At 43.5% G+C, this 22,511-nt stretch overlaps 1 long non-coding RNA gene across 1 annotated transcript in view; it reads right to left on the minus strand.

The window, feature by feature from the left end:
* The window catches only part of LOC146784492 (uncharacterized), a 239,689-nt gene that overhangs the window by 28,786 nt on the left and 188,392 nt on the right, over nucleotides 1–22,511 (minus strand). The window lies entirely within an intron of this gene.

Genomic DNA, 22,511 nt, shown 5'->3' on the forward strand with positions numbered 1-22,511 from the left:
TATAGATTTTACAGTATGTACTAGCTGTCTCAAAACACACCTAACATAACAGCAGAATTGGACCATATGAGGGAGGAGGCAACTCTCATGCTGTTTGATGGACTTGATAGTCCTTCAGATACCATGATCTAAACAACCACCCATATGCAAAGCCTCCAGTAGTCACAGCTCTTACTACCATCAATGTCATGACAGCCTACTCCATCACCTGCCAACATATGAATATTTGTGACTGGGAATCTTTTGTACACTACTAACCATTGTACCTCGTTCTGCCAACTTTGAGGTATATCTGGTTGAAGCTCTTGCTGGCACTGGATACCTCTTGAGTTTAATGTCCACAACTAAATTAGGCTTCCCACAAGTTCTCTGTCAAATAATATCCAAAGCTACCTCAGAAGAAGGTGCTTAACATTAAGAATATGTTCCCAAAGGTATTTTGCAGCATTGACATATTCAAAAAGAGACAATTCCACTTGCACATAACTGAAAAAGTTCAGCCTTTTGCCCAATAGTTCAGTGGCCTACATGTCAGCAACTAAAATTTGATAGAGTGGAAATCAAATATCTTCTCAAGCAGTACTACATAGTGCCAGTGGAAGGGCAACTCCTTGGGACTCTCCAATAGCTTCAGATTCAATGCATCATGCTGTAGAAAAACTATTTATATGTTCTAACTAAGTCTTGTCATCCATTGCGAGAGGGACATACACACAATACTAGAGATGATTCATCCACTGAATGGAGCTCAATTCTTTTTAAACCTGGATCTCACCAAAGGATAGATGCACTTTGAATTTGAAGAAAGTTCTCATTACATTACCACTTGTGCTGCTCATTGTTGCTTTTTTAGGTATAAACATCTACCTTTTGGTGTGTCTTCTGCTGCCAAAATTTTTCACGTGGAAATTCAACATGCCATACAACGACTATCAAGTTGTCTAAATTGCAGCAATTACATCATGTGCTGCAAATAAACAAATTTCCCACTCAACAAAGTGAAGCATCACTTTGTAAAAACTTCTTTAAAATTCAGTGGCCACAATTTTTTAACAAGAGGGCATGCCCTCTCATCTAGACAGAGTATCTGCTCTCATATCAGACTCTTCATTTCAAAATGCTTTTTGCTCTTTTGTAGAGCTAGCTAGTTTCTGTATCCCTTATGTCCCAGGCATTCCTTAAATGCTTAAATTGGGTACTCTACTCACAAAGATGTCTTCCAGAAAATGCCAAAAGGCATTCAAGAATCCACTCCAGAGCTACAGCTGCTGAAAAGCCGATGTATTTTAATCTATTACGCACACTGGAGTTCAGGTGGAAGAATTCCTGTTGGATTTATGGCAATTTTGACTCTAAACCCCACTTCAAAAAAGCACATGCGGCCGTTGCTGTCTTTAAGGCTCTGAATTTCTGTTTTCAATTTTCATCCTGATGCAACACCATCAGCAGCAAAAAGTATCTTCTCTACTTCAGTAGACAATGTCTTACTGTCCATGTGCACTCAGCAAGAAGAACATTATTCAGGCATTGAAAAATGACTTTACTCTGTATGCTGTGGCTGTCCTTCTTCATATTCAGAGATAGAAGGGTTTGGAGTCCAGTCCTAAGCTACCCATAAGCTACACCATCATTGTCACCCAATGGTCTTCAAGTTATTTCATTATATTCACAAGCAACGCCCTAGACAATATAGCATACTAAAGTTAAAAGGACCTCATATCATTTTACTATGCTTGCTGCAGATTCAAATCATTAAACTAGTTCATGAATGCCACAGAAATCTAGTAGCTACCAATCATCTGCTGCATCAGATCTGGTTCCTATTCCTCAACAAACTGTGGAAAAACAATGGTGACAGTTAGCGTGTGCCTGAGCCTTTAGGGGGACTATGCTCCAAAACCCACTACAGGTGTCTCAACTTCCAACAAGTGTATGTATGTATGTATGTATGTATTAAATTCTTATTGAGCGCTTCTGCCACCCCAAGGGTATCCTGGCGCTTGACCTTCCGTGAGTCATCAGATCTAATACGCTACATTGCTCTTGGAAAGAGATGGGTCTTAAACTCTTTTTTAAAGGAGGTTAGTTCTTGCTTACTCCTTAGCAGCAGAGGAAGGGCATTCCACAGCTTAGCTGCTGCAAGGCCAAAAGCGCGCCCGCCCATCCTCACTCTGACAAATTTAGGAACTTTGATTAAAAAAGCCGAGGAGGATCTTAGGGGTCTAACAGCCTGGTACCAGGAAAAAAGATGTTGGAGCGGCAAAGGTCCCAGACCATGCAACGCTCTAAACACAATGCAGGCCTTAAAAAGAATACGCTGCTGGACAGGCAGCCAATGAAGGTCAGATAATGCTGCTGAGGATGACGGGGAGCGTGATCGAGCTAATGCCAACTTAGCTGCCATGTTTTGAACCCTCTGCAGCCTAGATACCAGAGACTTAGGTGCCCCCAGAAGTAGTGCGTTGCAGTAGTCTAGTCTACTGAGTATAGTACTGCGCACCACCTCTACTCGAGCTTCTAGGGGAAGCAACGGCAAGATTTTCCGTAGGGCACAAAGTAAGCCCATGCACGTTGCTATGGTCTTATTTACCGAGGCATCCAGCTGCAGACTAGGTTCAAACATGATCCCTAAGTTACGGGCCGACTCAGCAGCTGTCACAGTACCCAAGATGGATGCCGGCCAGAAATCCTCTGGCAACGGGCGAGAGGGCTGATCCAAGGAGCAATGAAGCACCTCGGTCTTTGCCCCATTAAATTGGAGTGAATTAAGGCGAAGCCACTCTGCTGTTTCCGACATACACTGATGGAAAATATCCCTCGAGACCGCCTCCTTACCCTCAAAGGAAAAAATCAGTTGCGTATCATCGGCATAGTTGATAACTGAGATGCCGAAAGATTTTATCAAGCTGATTAGGGGTCAGAGGTAAAGGTTGAAGAGGATCTGACTAATCGCAGACCCCTGTGGCACACTGTCGTGTACCCCACAATGCTTACCTCGGCTTGTGGAGTGATTCCGCAGGGACGACAAGAGCGCCCGCCCCTGTACCCACATACCCCTTAAGGACAGCAGAACCCAGCGGGGATGAGATGGACGCAGGGAAGGGAGCCAGTGGGAAGGCAGGAGGCGGTGTGCTGGGTTGTTGGACGGAGGCTGGAAGACAGGGAAAAAGACCTAGTTAGCAGGTAACCCCCACTACCTCTTGTTCCACACCCCGTAATCCACACACAAAGAAGAACCTTGTTGTTTCCTCTGTTGAGGACTCACCAGTGTTGGACAGGCTACGGGCTTTAGTCCTTATGCCGCTCCGGGCGAAGAGGGTGAGGGGCTGTAACGCTGGTCACTCCCAAATGCCCTCCAACTGTACCTCGCTTCTGAAGGCGCACGACGGCGCTAGGACAACAAGTAAGTGCGGCCCCTTCCCTTTAGTTTGTGGTGAAGCTAGAGGATCCTTCAGCACTCCTGTGCGGGAAATACGGAGAACCTACCAACTGTTCAGTCACACCCCAGTAAGGCATGTGCAGCGTGAAGCAAAATAAGTAAAACCCAGAAAGCGCTCCTGCGCGATGCTAACAAAATAACTACGAGGCGCTCCTGCGCGGTTCTAACAAAATAACTAAAAGGCGCTCCTGCGCGGTGAAAACAAAAACAAGCCCCGCAACACTCCTGTGTTTGCTAGGCTCCAGTTGTGAAGGAGAGAATTACCTCGCCTCGATGTTCGGCGTCGATCTGTCAGAAGGCTTCCCCAACGGTTCTTCAGCAGAGAGGGTCGGCTCTTGATCGGCGCGGCTGGGCTCCGGGTACGATCCCCGCTCCTCGGGAATCAAGAAGGAATTCGAAGCGGTGGGTTGGCGGGAAGACGTGATGTTATGCGTTCTTCCCAGAAGTGCTTCTCATGACCTTGCGTCCGTGGTGAGGACTAGACCGGGAACCCGCTTCCGACCGGAAGTGAGTCTCCCGGTTCATGTCTGTGTGTGTGGATGCGGGAGCGCCGGCAAATGCCGCGAACATGACAGTACCCCCCCCCGAAACAGATCCCTCACCCGCACCACCGGAGACCCAGAAAGAGGAAGCAGGACGGGGGCTCAAGGGATGACCCAGATGGAAAGCACGGACTAGGTCGGGAGCATGGCGAACATGAGACAAAGGCTCCCAAGACCGCTCGTCCGGGCCATAACCCTTCCAGTCCACCAGGTAGTACAGTTTACCCTTAGTACGACGGGACCCCAGGATGGCCCTGACCTCGTACTCAACATGATCCTCCACTACCACCGGAGATGGAGGAGACAGAACAGTGCCACCCGGGCGGACCGGCTGAAGAAGGGACACATGGAAGACTGGGTGGATCTTCATGTGCGGGGGCAGCGAGAGCCGCATAGCCACGGGGTTAACCACCCTTTCAATGACAAAGGGACCCACGAAACGGGGTTGCAGTTTCTTGGGACCATGCACGTTGAGGTGCCGAACAGAGAGCCACACCTGATCACCCACGCTGTACATGGGTTCTTTTTGACGATGAGCGTCAGCGCGAGTCTTGTATGTGTCTTTCGCTTTGGCCAACTCAAACCGAGCTTGCTGCCAAAGGCCGCGCAGGGCGTCGTGGTAGGCACGTACTGTCGGCAACAAGCTGGCCCATGGTACCTCCCAAGAGGAGGTGCGGGGGTGATGGCCGTGGAGACAAAAGAATGGCGACATACCGATGGCAGAATGTTTTCCGTTGTTGTAGGCGTATTCCGCCATCCAGAGTACTTCGGACCATTCCTTCTCGACCGTTAGTAGCAAACAACGGAGGTACTGCTCCATGGTGTGATTCATTCTTTCGGCCTGACCGTCGGTCTGGGGGTGGTATGCAGAGGACAAGCACACCTCCATGTCTAGGATCTTGCACACCTCCTTCCAAAAGCGGGACACAAATTGCGAACCCCGGTCCGTTATGACGGACGAAGGGATGCCATGGAGGCGCACCACCTCCTGTACGAAGATCAAAGCCAGCTCCGCCGCCGTGGGTAACTTCGCCAAGGGCACGAAATGCGCCATCTTAGATAGGTGATCGACAATGGTGAGTACCGTGGTATGCCCTGTTTTGGTGAGGGGTAGGTCCACCACGAAGTCCATAGAGATTGTGTGCCACGGGAATGGTGGCACAGGGATGGAACGCAGAAGACCAACCGGGGGTTCTGATCTGTTTTTACTCAAGAGACAAACGGTACAGTTCTTTACATGGTTCTTCGTGTCAGACACCATAGAAGGCCTGATAAGACATGATCGTGGCACAGACTGACTGCCGTCTGCTGGCTGGAACACCCAGGAAGGTATAACCTGGCACCGTGGTACAGCAATCCGTCCACGCACATTACCCCAGCGTTTTCCGCCACCAGAGCTTCCCGGTTTGATTGCTCCGTGTCCTTTTCCACTTGAGCCAGAAACTCCGAGGATGTTACAACTCCCTGGAAGCGATCCTCCGAGAGTATGGGGCCTGGTTCGATGGGGTCGGGTTCCACGTCAGACTCCCCTAGGCGTGATAGGGCATCGGCTTTGGCGTTTTCCTTCCCGGGGCGAAACGTGATGACGAAGTCGTATTCATTGAAGAATAAGGTCCACCGAAGCTGTCGGGCAGTGAGGGCACGTGCCGATCGTAGGAACTGGAGGTTCCTGTGGTCCGTGTAGATGGTTACCGTGTGTTTCGCGTCTTTCAGGATATGGCGCCATTCTTCGAACGCGGTCTTGATAGCCAGAAGTTCCCGGTCGGACACCGTGTAGTTGCGTTCCGCTGGTTGGAGTTTCTTGGAATAAAAAGCCACCGGATGTAATAGTCCTGTGCTGGTGTTCCGTTGGGAGAGGACCCCTCCTAAGGCGTCTTTTGAGGCATCAGCTTCCACCACGAAGGGCTGTTCGGTGTCGGGGTGCATCAGAACAGGGGCTAGGGTAAACCGTCTCTTTAGTTCCCGGAACGCGTTGTCAGCTTCCTGATTCCAACCAAACGGCACACCCTTGCGCAACAAGCGTGTAATCGGGGCTACCATCTCCGAGAAACCGGTGATAAACCTCCGGTAGTAGTTGGAGAAACCGAGGAACCGTTGAACCCCCTTTACGGATTCAGGAGGAGGCCACGATAGGATGGCGTCCACCTTCTTGTCGTCCATCTGGATACCCGCAGGAGCGATGATGTGCCCCAGGAACTCAACAGAGGTGACATGAAATGCGCTTTTTTCCAGTTTGACGTACAAACTGTGATTCCTCAGTTGTTGAAGGACTGAACGGACATGCTGGACGTGTTCTGCGGTGGACTGGGAAAAAATCAGGATGTCGTCTATGTAGACAACACAGAAGATGTCTATGAATTCCCTCAACACCTCGTCTATGAAGTACTGGAATGCTGCGGGGGCGTTACAGAGTCCGAAAGGCATGACCTGGTATTCGAACAGACCAAACTTCGTCCGAAAGGTGGTTTTCCATTCGTCACCCTTTCAGACTCTGACAAGATGGTAAGCGCCCCGCAGGTCCAGCTTCGTGTAAATGGTGGCGTTTTTCACCTGTTCCAGTAGGTTGGTAATCAAGGGCAGCGGGTAACGGTTTTTCACGGTAATGGTGTTCATTGCTCGGAAGTCTATGCAGGTTCTTAAATCTCCCTCCTTCTTCGATACGAAGAAAAGAGGAGAGGAAACCGGGGACCTGGAATGGCGAATGAACCCGTTGTCCAGAAACTCGTCCAAGTATGACCTTAGGTGGAGATTCTCTTTCTCTGTTAGGGAGTATATTCTGCTGCATGGCAGCGTAGAGCCGGGAATCAGGTCTATTCGGCAATCGAAGGACCGATGCGGTGGCAGAGTGTTGGCCCCTTTCTTGTCGAACACATCGGCTAGGTCCAGATATTCCTCTGGTATCGCTGCTTGGGACACCACCCCCATACCCTGAAATGGCAGCGAGCATGCTTGTATGGAGCGATCTCCCAGGATGTTGTCCGTAGCGTAACAGGTTCCACAACAATGTTCTGAATTCAATCGTATCACTCTGGTTACCCAATCAATGCAGGGGTTGTGTTTCACCAACCATGGTAAACCCAATATCGCCTTGAATTGAGGTGCGTCAATGACGTCAAAGCTGATGGACTCAGCGTGGTGATTCGCAAAGGACATAGTCATGGGCTTGGTTTGATGTCTGATAGGACCGGAGGTCATGTCCGTTCCATCAACAGCCTTAACATTTTCGGGTTGGGCCTTCGACACTTTGTTCATGCCCAAAGCCCTCGAGTAAACGGCATCAATGAAACAACCCGTAGCACCGGAATCCACCATAGCAGTCACCTGCCAGGTTCTGCCCGCCTGATTCTGTAATGAAACTTCCACCCCCATGTGGTGGTTACCGTCGAAAACGGCAGGGATCGCTATGGAGCAATACCGACAACCCAGAGGACGGATCCCTTTGTCTACTGGGTTACCTCGTTTCCCTTCTGGTCGACTTTGGTGATAGGCAGGGCAAAGGGCCTTCGACCCCGATGTTTTGATGGCTTTACGGGACATTCCCTGACGAAATGTCCGCTTTTGCCGCAGTACAGGCATTGGTCCTGCTTCCTCCTCCGTTCTCGTTCTTGACTGGTCAAGGGTCCCCTTACGCCCCCGATCTGCATGGGTTCCGTCGCCTCTCCCTGGGGAACGGGTTCCTCTCTGGTTTTGTCCGTTCCTCTGTCTCCAAGGGCCAAGAACCGGTTATCACTGCCCTTTCCTTTCTCTGATCTTCGTTCCTGGAGTCGGAAATTCATTTTCACTACGATATCGATGAAGGGGCCGATTTCGTCCGGTGGGTTGGGTAGTTGCGAGATGAGATCCTTCAGGTCATCGCGTAGTCCCCGATAAAACACCGATACCTTTTTGTCCTCAGGCCAGTGGGACTCAATCACCAGTCTACTGAACATGGTGATGTAGTGAAGCAAATCCTGTTTGCCTTGCTTTAGGTTCAGCAACTCATTGTCCGCTGCTTGCACGAAGGTGTGACGAGCGAACATACTTCGCATGGCTTCCTTCAACGTTGGCAGATGGTGTAGCATGGGATCATCATGTTCAACCAGCGCTATGGACCATTGAGCAGCGTCTCCGCCCATGTATGACAGGATGTAGGCTACTTTGGACGTGTCATCAGGAAAGGCTGCGTCTCTGACCATGAAATGCAGGTGGCATTGATGGATGAAGATACCATACTTGGTGCTGTCACCGTAGAAATGTTCAGGTGGTGCCAGCTGAACGGGATGAGGGGCGATGACTTGAATGGCACTGTTCGGGTTGGTGGTAGCGGTGGACCCCCCAAAGATGTACGTGGGCTGTCTCAGAACGCCTTCTTGCACGACCCTAGGCCTAGGGGTAGTTCCCCACGGGTTGGTGGCCCCAGCTGCCACCTGGCTCTGTAGGGCGGTCATATCTTGACGTAATGTATGGTTTTCTGCCTGCATGGCGGCCAGCAAAACAGCTATGTCGTTTAACGTAACCTCCGGGTCGCCCATGTCGTCCAGGCGGAATGGTAAACGTGGGCTTCGAATTCTGTCGTGTACCCCACAATGCTTACCTCGGCTTGTGGAGTGATTCCGCAGGGACGACAAGAGCGCCCGCCCCTGTACCCACCTACCCCTTAAGGACAGCAGAACCCAGCGGGGATGAGATGGACGCAGGGAAGGGAGCCAGTGGGAAGGCAGGAGGCGGTGTGCTGGGTTGTTGGACGGAGGCTGGAAGACAGGGAAAAAGACCTAGTTAGCAGGTAACCCCCACTACCTCTTGTTCCACACCCCGTAATCCACACACAAAGAAGAACCTTGTTGTTTCCTCTGTTGAGGACTCACCAGTGTTGGACAGGCTACGGGCTTTAGTCCTTATGCCGCTCCGGGCGAAGAGGGTGAGGGGCTGTAACGCTGGTCACTCCCAAATGCCCTCCAACTGTACCTCGCTTCTGAAGGTGCACGACGGCGCTAGGACAACAAGTAAGTGCGGCCCCTTCCCTTTAGTTTGTGGTGAAGCTAGAGGATCCTTCAGCACTCCTGTGCGGGAAATACGGAGAACCTACCAACTGTTCAGTCACACCCCAGTAAGGCATGTGCAGCGTAAAGCAAAATAAGTAAAACCCAGAAAGCGCTCCTGCGCGATGCTAACAAAATAACTACGAGGCGCTCCTGCGCGGTTCTAACAAAAGAACTAAAAGGCGCTCCTGCGCGGTGAAAACAAAAACAAGCCCCGCAACACTCCTGTGTTTGCTAGGCTCCAGTTGTGAAGGAGTGAATTACCTCGCCTCGATGTTCGGCGTCGATCTGCCAGAAGGCTTCCCCAACGGTTCTTCAGCAGAGAGGGTCGGCTCTTGATCGGCGCGGCTGGGCTCCGGGTACGATCCCCGCTCCTCGGGAATCAAGAAGGAATTCGAAGCGGTGGGTTGGCGGGAAGACGCGATGTTATGCGTTCTTCCCGGAAGTGCTTCTCATGACCTTACGTCCATGGTGAGGACTAGACCGGGAACCCGCTTCCGACCGGAAGTGAGTCTCCCGGTTCGTGTCTGTGTGTGTGGATGCGGGAGCGCCGGCAAATGCCGTGAACATGACACACACCCTGCTTCACCTGGCGTATATCTGAGCGAAACGGTGGTAATGCAACTGCTTGTTGCCTATTGTCCAAATAGGATTTAAGCCAGCCCAGCGCCAGACCAGCCACGCCCGCTTTCTGGAAGCGATACAGCAGGACAGCATGATCCACCGTGTCGAACGCGGCCGACATGTCCAGCAATACTAAAAACGCTGCCTTACCTGTGTCGACACGCGTTCGCAGATCGTCCAACACGGTGATCAAGGCGGTCTCAGTCCCAAGTGTGTGGATGGAAGTCGTGATTGACTTTGTAGATCCATTGGCATTGGGCAACATCTGCCAGTAGTGGTTGACAAATGATTGTGCTGCTCAGAAGTAATGCTGTCTCAGATGCACTGCTGCCAGTATTCAACAAAATCATTGCTTATACCGACAGAATTGTTCTCACTTCTAAAATGTAAAAGCTTGGGCAGCCCATCCTAAGGCCCCTTATGGGCTTTCCCTAAAAGGAGGTAGAGAAAATGCTTGGCTGGTGAAAACAGGGAAAGGACAACCACGCGGTGCTAAGGAGGACACTCTTCTCTGTTTCATTTTACAGTACAGTATAAACTTTATTTAGCTCAATGCAGAACTATAAAAGCACATTTTAGGACCAAATACAAAATGAATTCATTTAAGCAGATAATGAAAACATAAAGTGTTATACATACATAAATTACAACAATTACAGCTCCCGCCATTGATCCCACTAATAAATATTGTTCTCTTAAAAAGCAGTTAAAAGTAGAAGAATTAAAATAAAAGTGCATTAATGGGCTGTTTGCAGCTCAAGTGTAAAATACAGGCAAGGATGAGGTTGAAAAGTGACATATGTAAGCCTAGTTAACAAAATCCTCTAAAGGGTACACCAGGTTCACTAACAATTATAATGGAATTGCACTTAGGTGATTACTTGGTAGGTTGCAGATTTGTTTTTTTAGTCATGACAAAAAGAGTGCAATCAACAAGTAAATGTGTAGAGTACTAGACATTTGTTCGAAAAAATCGAATCAAATAGTTGGTCGGCTTGGGCCCTCACAAGATGGCTGTCAGCTGATACAGCTCCTGCTCCCCAGTCAGAGTTTCACATATGTCTTTGACCGAAGACACATTTGGCCTCTCTCCATAGAAGCAGGATGCTGCTCCGGGGCAGTGGACTTTGGTGGTGAGCCATTTTGATGATTTGAGCACCAACCTTCATGTAGCCCATTCTCCTGCTTTCACTCGTAGCAGTCCATGGCCAGCGTCTTCCAACCTTTTTCACCACTGACAGGAATCTGAGCGCTTGCTTGCTCCCTCTGAGGTTGCTCCTTTCTTTAAGGTGAATATCTGGGTCCTGCCCGCTCAAATAATGAACAAATCTTTTCACATGCACTAGTTTCTTTTCCTGAGGATATTTCTCCCTGCATTTAATGGTTCCTCATTCCACAGTAAATCTGCTAGGATAGCTCTTATCAATCAGCCTTGTGATATCCCCATTATTACCATATCTTTGGCCAGTTTTGGTCACTCGGTGCAGACATTGGCAGTTACTTTCTCTTCCTACTTCACTTTTGGATGTGCTTCTCTTCATAATGGCTACTACACCTTCAATATGGCAGATGGAGGCAGGACTCCTTTGAATAATGGTTCTCGCTCCAAAGCTACCTCCATTACAGTCAAGGAGCTTCCTGGTGGAGGCAATAAAAGACTTAAAAAAGACCCCGTTTCTCCTAGGAAATCCCGCCTCCCAATTACCATCAAGGAATTAATGGATGAACTCAAAATATTGAAACCTTTCATGATGGAAACCATTACCACCCTTCAACGTCATGAAGACAAATGGTCTCTTCTCAAGCCTAGGGTTTCGGATATAGAACTTCATCAAATCAAATCAAATCAAGCTTTGTTCGATTTTTGTAATACAAAAAAATCATAAAAGCATACATGATATAAATATGACATTTTGACGCAGTATTAAACTAATTCATTAGACAGTTATGGTTACATAAAAACTGAGAGTAAATGGTGCTGTTCTGTCATTTAACATTCAAATTGTTTCCTACACCTGATTATACTTTTTAAAAATGAGACTATTTGTTTTGTAAAACATTCAATGTCTAAAATCTGTATTGCAAAAAAAGCTGGCCAGCATTGCTTCAGACCCCATAATTTTAAAATAGGAATGATCCATCTCCTTCTGTTTCCAATGCAGAATTTACAGAATATTACTACATGCAAAGTGGTTTGCTGGGAGATCTCGTCAAATGGGCAAGGGCACAGAATTTTAGACCAGTCGTTTGTTGAGGGAAAGCTTACCAAATGATGGAAGGTGTTAAGTCTGAAACGAGTCAGAACTCTTCTATCACACCCGTTTGGCATATCGGTTAAATAAGGCTGAATGCCGTGGGTACTTAACAGCATTTGGTTTTGAAGTACCATGGGTCGCGAGGCTTCTCCAGCAAATCTGATTGCCTCCAGATGAGCCATACAAGACTTTTTAAAGGCTTTTCTTGAAATATTAGCCATAGACAGGGGGTTATCAAAATAGCCTGCATGCCCCATATTATTCGTGAAATCTTTAATATATTTCAACCAGTATATTTCAAATGCATGATCCAGTTTGAGGCTGTCTTGTAGGATTTGACGGTTAAATTCTGTGTTAGTTGTGGACCAAATGCGATGCCAAAGGAGGACCGGTTGTACTTTTATTATATCTGTTATGTACGGTACTCCCAATTCTGAGTGACAAATATAGGTCAAAGTGCTGCGTGGGACTGCACACAAGAACATTAAAAGGGGGTTCTCTGTCTTTTGAATTGAATTTACGTTGCAATAGCCCCATACTCCATAACCATATATGGCCGTGCTAACGCATTTTGCACTATAAATGTGAAGCAGTTCTACTGGAGGTTTCTTCCCTAACTTCTTAGAGCAATTTACCAAAGCTGACGCTGCTCACATAATATGCAAGTTTCTAGTTTTAATGGCGTGGGTCCAAGATCCGTTGGAATCAAATAAAATTCCTAAATAGGAATATGTTGTGGTCTTAGCTACCTTTTTTTGTCGATGTAAATGGCTCTGCTCTTCGCAGTGCCTTTCCCACAGCTCATAATTAAAGTTTTGGATGTGCTCACTCTCAGGCCCAGATTTTTCATATAATCGTTGTAAGTGTCAAGGGCCCATTGTAGGGCCAATGGAGTACGGGCCATTATCACAGCATCATCAGCGTAGAGAAGGGCAGGTAGGGGGCGGCTGGCTATCTGTGGTAGATTGCGACACTTCCCGAGAATTGTCTGCTCTAATCCATTAGTATATAGTGTAAATATAAAAGGGGCCAAAACGCAACCCTGCTTGACCCCCCTCTCCATGCTGAAGGGCTCCGTACACTCGCCATTGGACCAATACCGGACTCTAGCAGACGCACTGCAGTCCAACTGTCTCAGGAATTGGATTAGCACTGCCACAACCCCATGCTGGCTAGTGTATTCCATAATTTCTCATAGATCACACAGGCGAAGGCAGCCGTGAGGTCTACGAAAGCCAGGTGTAGTTGGCCCTTACTTGATTGTGTGTATTTACCCATCAAAATACTGAGGTTCAAGCCTTGCTCTAATGTTCCCAGTCCTTTCCTAAATCCGAATTGCAGGTCGGATAGAACTTCGTTATCCTCTACCCAGTCTTGCAATTGATTGAGTACTAAACGCCCTGCCACCTTAGCAAGAGAATCAAGCAGTGAGATGGGGCGGGAGCAAGCTGGATTTTGCCTGTTGCCTTTTTTTAAAAATGGTACCGCTATGGATGCGGACCATGTTTTAATAAAGCCAGTTGGACAACAGGCTGCTAGCACTTGCATTAGGAGTGGGCCCAATATCAGTGTTAAACTTAAAAAGATCTATCGGTACCCTGTCTGGGCCCGGTGCCTTGCCCCCTTTGCTGGCATTGATAGCAAGGAGTACCTCCTCCAGAGTGAAGGTTAGTGCTATAGGGTAGTTTAATGATGGCAAATGTACTTGTGTGTTAGTACTGGGATTTTTGCCGTCCATATCCTCCACCTGCCTATACATACTTGAAAAATGTTCCACCCAGAGTCCTTCCTCAATGGCAATTTCTATACTTGGAATGTCAATGGTTTCGAAGAATGGAGCTTTCACCACCCGCCAGAAGGCTGTGCTAGCCTTGTTTTTGCTAGCCCGTTGTAAATCAGCCCAGGCTTTGTCTTTTATTTCGTTTTTGCGTAATTTCAAAGCGTTCTTATAGTCCCTCCTGCAGACACTAATTTCGTTAATGTCCTTATTTGATTTATGTAGGGCATTTTTTAGGTTTGTGTATGCTTTAGTACATTTGTGGTCAAACCACCTGAGTTCCTGCCATGACTATTATGACTATTAGCCTCAACCCTTAGAGTATTTCTTATTGTCTCCGTAATCTGGGCATCGGACTCCATAACTCCTTTGTGTGTTGTAGACCTATCTAAACAAGTTTCGAAAGATTCATAACTACACTTTACAGTTTTCTCAGTGAAATCAGTAGGCTCTATGTTCTTCCATCTCAGTGAGTAGCCATTATGTCTGGCCAAGGCTATGTCCTGAGCCACATGTAACGTTTTTCTCTGGGAATGTCGCAACTTAGTGAGAGTAGATATGGTCACACTCAGAACGTCATATTGCAGAGACTCAGGACGTAACTTCAAAAGTAAACAAAATGGCCATGGGGCTTGATGCCCTCAAAAGACAAACTGAAGATTTAGATAATCGAAACAGGCACAACAATCTTTGTGATTACTGTATACCGGAGGAAAGTCAAGTGGGTGACATATTTGCCTTTCTACACATAAATTTACCCAACATAGGGGGTCTCACCAGCAGTTCTCCCTTAACATCCAAAGAGCCCATCATCTTGGACCAGACCCTGCAGCACAAATTTCCAACTCTAGAGGAATTATCAACCTTTTCCTCCAGCATACAAACTTAATGCAAGTTCTATCAGCCGCCAAGAAAAGGAAACAGATGATGGATGTTTCCCTTGCCACAGTTGCTTCTTGCAAGGAATTCTTGGACCTGCGCCCCTCACTGCATGCTATGAATGCAAGATATGGCCTTATCCATCTATGTATCTTCAAGCTCATCTACAAGGATAGGACCACCTCTTTTGACTCCCCAGCCCAAATTAAGGAGTTCATTCATTTTCACATACAAGAAGCTATAGACACTGGCGGCACATGAAGTTCCATTCACACTTTGTTTCTTCTGTTTCCGATTAATTTTTAATTGGGCTGATTTTACTGAATTGATGGCTCTGTTTTCTGATTAATGTCTTCTCTCCTTCTCTACTCCAAGTCTCTTGTCTGTTGCTGTTGGTGCCTTTAAATTTCTTCAGTGTTCATATGTTGTCTAGTCTCCTTTCAATCGAATGTCCACCGTAAGCCTCCCTCCATGAATGGGTAAGACTCCATTGTATGGTTCATGCAAGTCCTATATTGTTGTATTTTGCTTCTGTACACACCTCCATTTCTTTTGTTTTTTTGGGTGAAACTTTCCTTTCTCATCTTCAATCAGTTACTTTTCTAATTTCTTATTTCTCGGACTGGGTGTTCAGGACGGTTCATCCTCCATGCTGCTCCTCTACTCTCCATCTCCAATTTTTCCTTTTTCTCCAATTATCCTTCTATTGTTTAGGTCCTTCCGACTCTTCGCTAGACTTCTATGTTTTACGTCTTTTGGGTATACTTTGGACTCATTCCTTGTTCTTTTTTTTCCTTCCCATCCTGTCATCATCGTTTCTATTTTATTAACATGTTTCTATATTCCGTTTTGACAAATTAGCAGGCTTTCAGTTATGCTGTAATATTTTTTCCATTTTTGAAGAGGTTGCTGTTTTGTAACTTTTGCAACAATTTTCTTTATCAATAGATTTAGAATAGTTTCTTGGAATATGCCTTCGGAGCCCTATCAAACGCCAAAGAGTACTCATATTTCTCTCTAAACCCAGTTGTCATGTTGCACTGTTACAAGAAACTCATCTTCCTGAAAATACATTCCTATGCTGAAAAAAAGTTGAGTCAGGTCTGTTTATTGTTCTCCTGCTGTTTATCATAAATTTCATAATACTTTATCTGTCAATATTTTAAAACAAGATACTGCTGTGAATGGCAGTTGGCTTCATTTATTACAGTGACTAATGGGTGTCCTTACTCCTTTTTTATTGCATGTGGGCCCAATGGGGTTGACACACAATGTCTGGGATTCACTTTCAAATAAACTAATATTGGTCATGAATGTCAATCTTGTCATGGGTGGTGATTGTATTAAACTGTTTAATCACTTTCTAGATAGAAATTCTGCTTTTTCAAATAGATTCCTAATAATATGCAAAAGGCTTTTCCTAGAACAGTCTCCCACAGAGATTTAGTTGATGCATGGCGTATTTATAATCCCAATCTTTTAGAATATTCCTTTCTTCCTCCACCCACCACTCCTTCTCTACAATAGACTATATTTTTCTAGATCAAAATCCCTCACACATTTAGATCCACTCTGATTTAAGCACCAACCTTATCTCCAATCACGCCTCAGTGATAATCAATCTGGAGTCTAACCATTCGTCTACTCACGCTTGTAGATGGCGTTTTAATAATTGGTTGCTACAAGATCAACAGTTTGTCACAGGATTTGAGTAATTTATCACAGAGTTCTTTGACAATAATATTAGTGCAAATGTCAAGTTTCACCATGAATGGGACTCGTTAAAAGCAACAGCACAAGGCTAAATTATTGACTATATATATTTTTTTTAAAAGGCCACTGCGAAGGAACCCTTCCTCTCTTACAACACATTAAGAAACTAGAACACAAATACTATTGTTCATCACATAAAGAAGTTTTAGATCAACTCATTCAGACCAAACTTATATTTGCAGAGCTTCCAGCAATAATGCAAGGAGTGCTCTTTTAAAAATCAATGCTAAGTACTATGGCAGATCAAATAAGGCTGGTAAGTTACTACCCAATTATCTAAAAGTCAAAAAACTAAAGTCTAAAATAGAAGTCATCCATGATGCCTCTGGTAATCAATTTTTCAAAGATCAGGAGAATATGACTCATTTTATTGAAATTTACTCCAGATTATGCACAGAGGACACATTTCACTCATGATCCCCTAGATTTATTTTTCCATACAATTCCAATTCCAAAATTACAAGCCCTACAGATTGATTTTTATCTGTTGTAGGGAGACATCTCATGTGCTGAGATACGTATAGCTATTTCCAGTCACCCAAAGGACAAAGAACCAGGTTCTGACAGTTTTACGGTAGAATTCTACTCTGAATTTTCAAATTTCCTGGTACCCAAAATCCAATTACTTATTTAACATCTTTTAGTCTGTGAAACTATAGTTGTTTTTTATGGGAGGCTATGATATGTCTAATTCCAAAAAAAGATAAGGGTCTGACTGAGTGAAAAAACTATAGACAAATTTCCCTTATGAATGCAGATTCCAAAATGTTGGTGCTCCCTGCAAATGTGCTAATTCCTTCTCTCATTGGTTTTGTCAAAGGTTGAAACATTTCCGACAATTCCCGTGCTTTCCTAAATATTATTCATCATGCTTCTAGAAGCAAAATCCCTATAGTGGCAGTCATCTTGGACGCTGAAAAAACTTTTGGCCACGTAAATTGTGAATTCATGTTCAAAGCCCTCAAGAAACTCCCCTTCCATTTTGCAAACAATTACTGCTAATATAGAAGCTCTAAAACATAGGATTTCTACCCTTGCTGCTCAATGGTCCCTTTTATATTATTTATGGTGGCTTGACTGTTATCTTGCTATTCTTCTATTTCTGGATACCAACTTAATATAGACAAATCCTAAATAATGCCTCTCAACATATTCCGTATCAAGGTTATATTTAAAGATAACGGTTTCCTGTGGAATTCCTCTAAGATCAAATGTTTAGGGATTTTGAATTCCCCTTCCATTGGAGAAACCGTTAAGGCTAATATAGAAGCTCTAAAACATAGGATTTCTACTCTAACTGCTCAATGGTCCCCTTTGTATCATTCACGGTGGGGTAGATTAGATACAAAAAAAATTATGTTGCTGCCTATTATCAACTTGTACCTGCTGATGCTTCCTCTTTGATTACCTCACACCCTCTTCCGATCAATTGACTGTTTATCATACAAGTTCTTATGGAATAAGCGACCAGCTCGGATTTCTATATCAAAACTCAAGTAGCCGAAAATAAATGGTGGCATCATTTTCCTAGCTTTACTCAATATCATTTAGCATTTACCCTCAAACAAATTTAGTCCTCTTTAGGAACATCACCTTCTGCCTTTACCTCCGATCTGGTGTCCCATTGAGCTTTCTTCAATCTCCCCTTTTTCATTTCCTACATTTTCCCTTATTGCTCAAACACCTAGGTATATGTCTTTCCAGTCATATTGCCAAAATGTTTATCTCTCAAATATACATACCTTCCCAGCTGTTATTATCTTCTATCTGGGACAACCCTAACATCACCATAGCCAACAATGTTCTCAAGTGGTCTTCCTGGTCATCCAATAGTATTACATTAATTTCCGAGTTCATCTCTAATAATTAGTTTATCTCCTTTGAGGAATTATGCAATCGCTTTCACATTCCCTCCTCATATCGAACCAAACCTGCCCTTCTCTTACACATTGTTAGACAAAATGTTATAGATCCTTCCTCCACTTCTTCTCAGTCTCTCTGTGATCCTACCACACCTCACAATTTCTTAACAGAAGCCAAAGTTTCTTTTCTATATAAACAATATTCTACTTCAGATTTAGATGGGGCTAAAACTTAAATTGAAGTCTCTTGGGAAGAGGGCCTACAGTCCACTTTCTCCATTTCACTATGGAACAAACTATGGCTCAAAATATATCATACTTCTCACTCTGCCAGAACCACTGAAACCATGTTTTTCTTTTACAACAGGTTGTTTCTAACTCCTTGCTCTTTATTCAAAATGAAACGTTTGCACAATAAAAACTGCTGGACCTGCAACGCCTCTAACGGAGACTTTCTTTGTATGTTGTTTTATTGTCCAAAGGTCTCTTCCTTTTTGAAGCAAGTATGGCAAAAATGTTCCTATCTCTTTTCTATTTTGGCTTCCTACTATATTGCTCATCTATTTCTTGGTGGGTGTTCCCGTATATGGTCCGTAGACAAGGTTACTGGAAAGTTGGTGATGTTCTTCTGGCGGTGGCCTTTTAGGGTATTACCTTTGATTGGAAAACTTTAATAATGTTTTTTTTAACATGGTGGAAGTTGATCTCTCACAATTATAGTTTGCACACTGCTCACTCACGCTATAGGCAGCCATTAAGGGAGATTTACTATGGCTGCCTTTTACTTCTTACTTATCAAAGCCTGATACCATCAATATTAGAAATGTTGATGTTTCCATACCTCCCTGTATTACACTTCATATCCTTCCTTCAATTTCACTATATAGTTCACTGTATTCCTCTTGGTTATTTACTACCATCAAATATATGCCATTCTCTTTTCCTTTTTACATTCTTATAAAAACGAATGTGTTATGAGTAGTTTTTCCCTTTCATTTTCCTCTTCTCATTAAAAAATATAAAAACGCATAAAATGCTATTAATTCTATGATGCAAAATTTGTTTCCTTATTAAGGTCAGAGATATGTCTTATTTTACATTGATTAAATATTTGTATTGCGTGATTTCCTTATTTACTCTTTCCAAATCAATGGCGTTAATACTGTTACATGTCTCATCTGTATGTAGATTTCAATATTTTGCTATATTTCAATATGTTGATTCCATCAATAAAGCATTTTTAAACTTAAAAAAAAATACATCCAGAAAACACATTGTGATGGCCTTCTTACAAGCCCAACTCTTCCTTGATCTTCTTCATTTGGATTAATCATTGCAAATGACACATACCTCTGCGTTATTGTAAATGGCAATGTTGGTACCTGCTACACGTTTATAAAATAAATTACAAATTCAAACCCCCTCTGTTTCCACAGTAGCCCGACTGCCAGCAGAAAATCACTCAGACTGAAAATAATATGGTTAGATGTGTCACTTTTCAATAGTCTTAGGGCTTGGTAATACTGTCTAAACCCTAAGTTAAGGCATAGGAGGCAAATCCATATCCTTCCGGGCTTCACATATGCTGGGCAAAACAACAAAACATGTGTCACATTATCTCTCTGCTCTGTTACTCCATGTCTGGAGGTGTTGCTTTCACCCTATTAATTGTAATGCAACAAAGGGTCTCTGGGGGATGGAGGGGGGGGGGAGATTTTGACCATTTTCTGGCCAAACTGCAACAAACAAATAAAGGTTTCACAAGTCACCACTTCACATCTTTGTTTGTGGGCCTAGTTGTGGGTAGTCAGATCATTTTAGCTTTGTTTAGAACCCTGGCACGTGATGATCTGTTATATTTTGGTTTGTTCCTTAAAATGTGAGGTAGATTGTACACTCTGTCCTTATTGTTATCCATAAATGACTAAAGTAGATTTATACAGATTGAAAAGATGCTGAATTATGTATTTAATAGAAATGTGATATATTCGATGACCAGAAACAGCAAAGGAGTACATTCAGCAACAAACATCCCAGCTGGCTCATCTAACTAAACACAATGTGCAATTATTACATTGCACTGTTGAATTTTCCCTCAAGGCGTGGCTGAAGCATATGAAAGCAATGCTTTTTCACCCAGATGCTTTTAACAAACAGATCTGGTGAAACACTTTGATTTCCAAAGAAAGTTACTGACACTGCACATCTAAACAATTTCATTGAGGATGATATGCCCTCAAGTAAAACACTGGTATCACTGAGATCACATCAAACAATGTTTGTGGCCATGATAGTCCATTTATGAGGTACTGCACTAGCAGAACAAACAGCATGATATTACTAATTACAATGAATGGCATTTCAAATTATGTTATTGGCAGCATAAACCGCATAACATACTATTCTATTCTATGCAAGGCTGTACACTCCATTGTGCACTGAAATAGGAGACTGCACAGACCAAAGATCAGTTCCGAGAACTATAAAGTGCATAACAAACTAAAAATGTATATTTGAATGCATCCCAGGTCCTTCCCTGAAATGAACCTTTATGTGAAAGCACATCACTCCACATTCACTTTGACACACTGTGCAGACCTGTTTCCCAAAATGATCAAACCCAGTCTAATGTATGTGAATGAACCATTTAGGAAATGGGTAGAATGTGGAACTATAATAAACAGAGACAATATGTGACCAGAAAAGGGAAAGTATCAAAAATATAATTTTTATTATTTTTAGAAGCTAAGTATTTGTAAAGAATATTTTTAAATACTTAATCGTTTTAAATAATAAGAAAAAAGACAAAAATCACATCAATAGCAGTTTTGATGGACATGCAATTTCTGTCTTGGCCTTTGTATTAAGTACAAAATGAATATATGATTGTTGCTAATAATATTCACACATACTTATCCATTCATACATGGCCTAATGATGCAGCATATTAAGGCATGTCGTACATGAAGTTGTGATTATAGACATAAACTTATATAATAAATTAGAATCAAGAGAATAAATTCAATACACTTATTATTTTAGACAATCAAACAATGTGGTCATGGCTAACGTAATTCGTATCTCTACCCACTTTTCGGCGGTACGCCTTCATCAGGTAGCCATGTTGGTCTAGTAAAATCTAATAGAGAAACATAAATATAAGAAATAGTTCTGATCGCATATTGAGGGTCCTACTAAGGTTTTCTACTATAATGTAAGTGAGAAACATTTATTTAAAAGAAGGGAACTGTTCTTTAAAATGTCACAGGAAATAAAGATTCAATATTTTAATCAAGTTTTTCGAAAAAACAAATGAAAAATAAACAGAAGAAAATAAAATATAGAACCAATTCCGAGTTTCAACTAATAAAGATTCCTTAGGAGACCGATCACAGTGAGATTGTGAAAAGATAATAATAGGAAAAAAGAAAGAAACCACTTGAACAGAGAACCATGTATATACAAGATTAGACCTTGATCCTGAGGTAGAGCTACGAGTTATATAGTGACAAAGAATCAGGTGATTTGAGACATTTTTTCATAATTTATAAAATTACCTTAGCAAATCTAGTATATCATCTAGCAGTGGAGCTTGGGTTGATACTGATAGCAGCGCTAGTTATAGAAGAAACACCTATGAGGACAATAAAGAAAAACACAGGATACTAAAGTATATACATAAAGGCAGTCTGTGTGAAGGAGGTCCTAATAATATAGATATTTCAAGAGGAAGAGTCAGAAGCTTACCTAGTAATCACTGATTCGTAAGAATTTTTATCACAGCGCAAAGCATGTGGAATATATATTGGTTTTAAGGGATAATTGTAACTCCATAAGTATGGCAATAAAAAACGTTCAGTGGAGAAGTGATGTAGTTCACTCTGTTGTGAAAATAATAGGAAATAATAGGAAAAAGGTTGGATGTAGTCTCTGTGCCATGAGTCATTAAAAAACATCTACAAAAAAACAGAAAAATACATGAATAGCTAGAGAGTTAAAGACACAGTGGAAGGCGGGAAGGATATGTGACATCAGCCTGGAAAGAGGTGATTGAAATTTTCATCTGAAAGATAAAACAGTACAAGAGAGCCAATACTGCAATACAAGAGAGCTGAAGGTTATTTTTTATTGTTGCATGTGGGTGATGCCATTGTGCTTAATAGCTTTTGTATATTCTCAGGAAAGAAATGTAGATCATATCCAGGAACGTTGGTCAATACTTTAGTTTTCCAAAGCATTTTTCTTTCTATTCTTTATACTTTTATGTTTCTCGTGTTTATTCTTGTGTGTTTGACCTATTTTTTATGTCATCGTAATTCAAGGTCAATGATACCTTTTTCCA

Source organism: Triturus cristatus, chromosome 11 (assembly GCF_964204655.1).
Source record: "Triturus cristatus chromosome 11, aTriCri1.1, whole genome shotgun sequence".
NCBI lineage: Eukaryota > Metazoa > Chordata > Amphibia > Caudata > Salamandridae > Triturus > Triturus cristatus.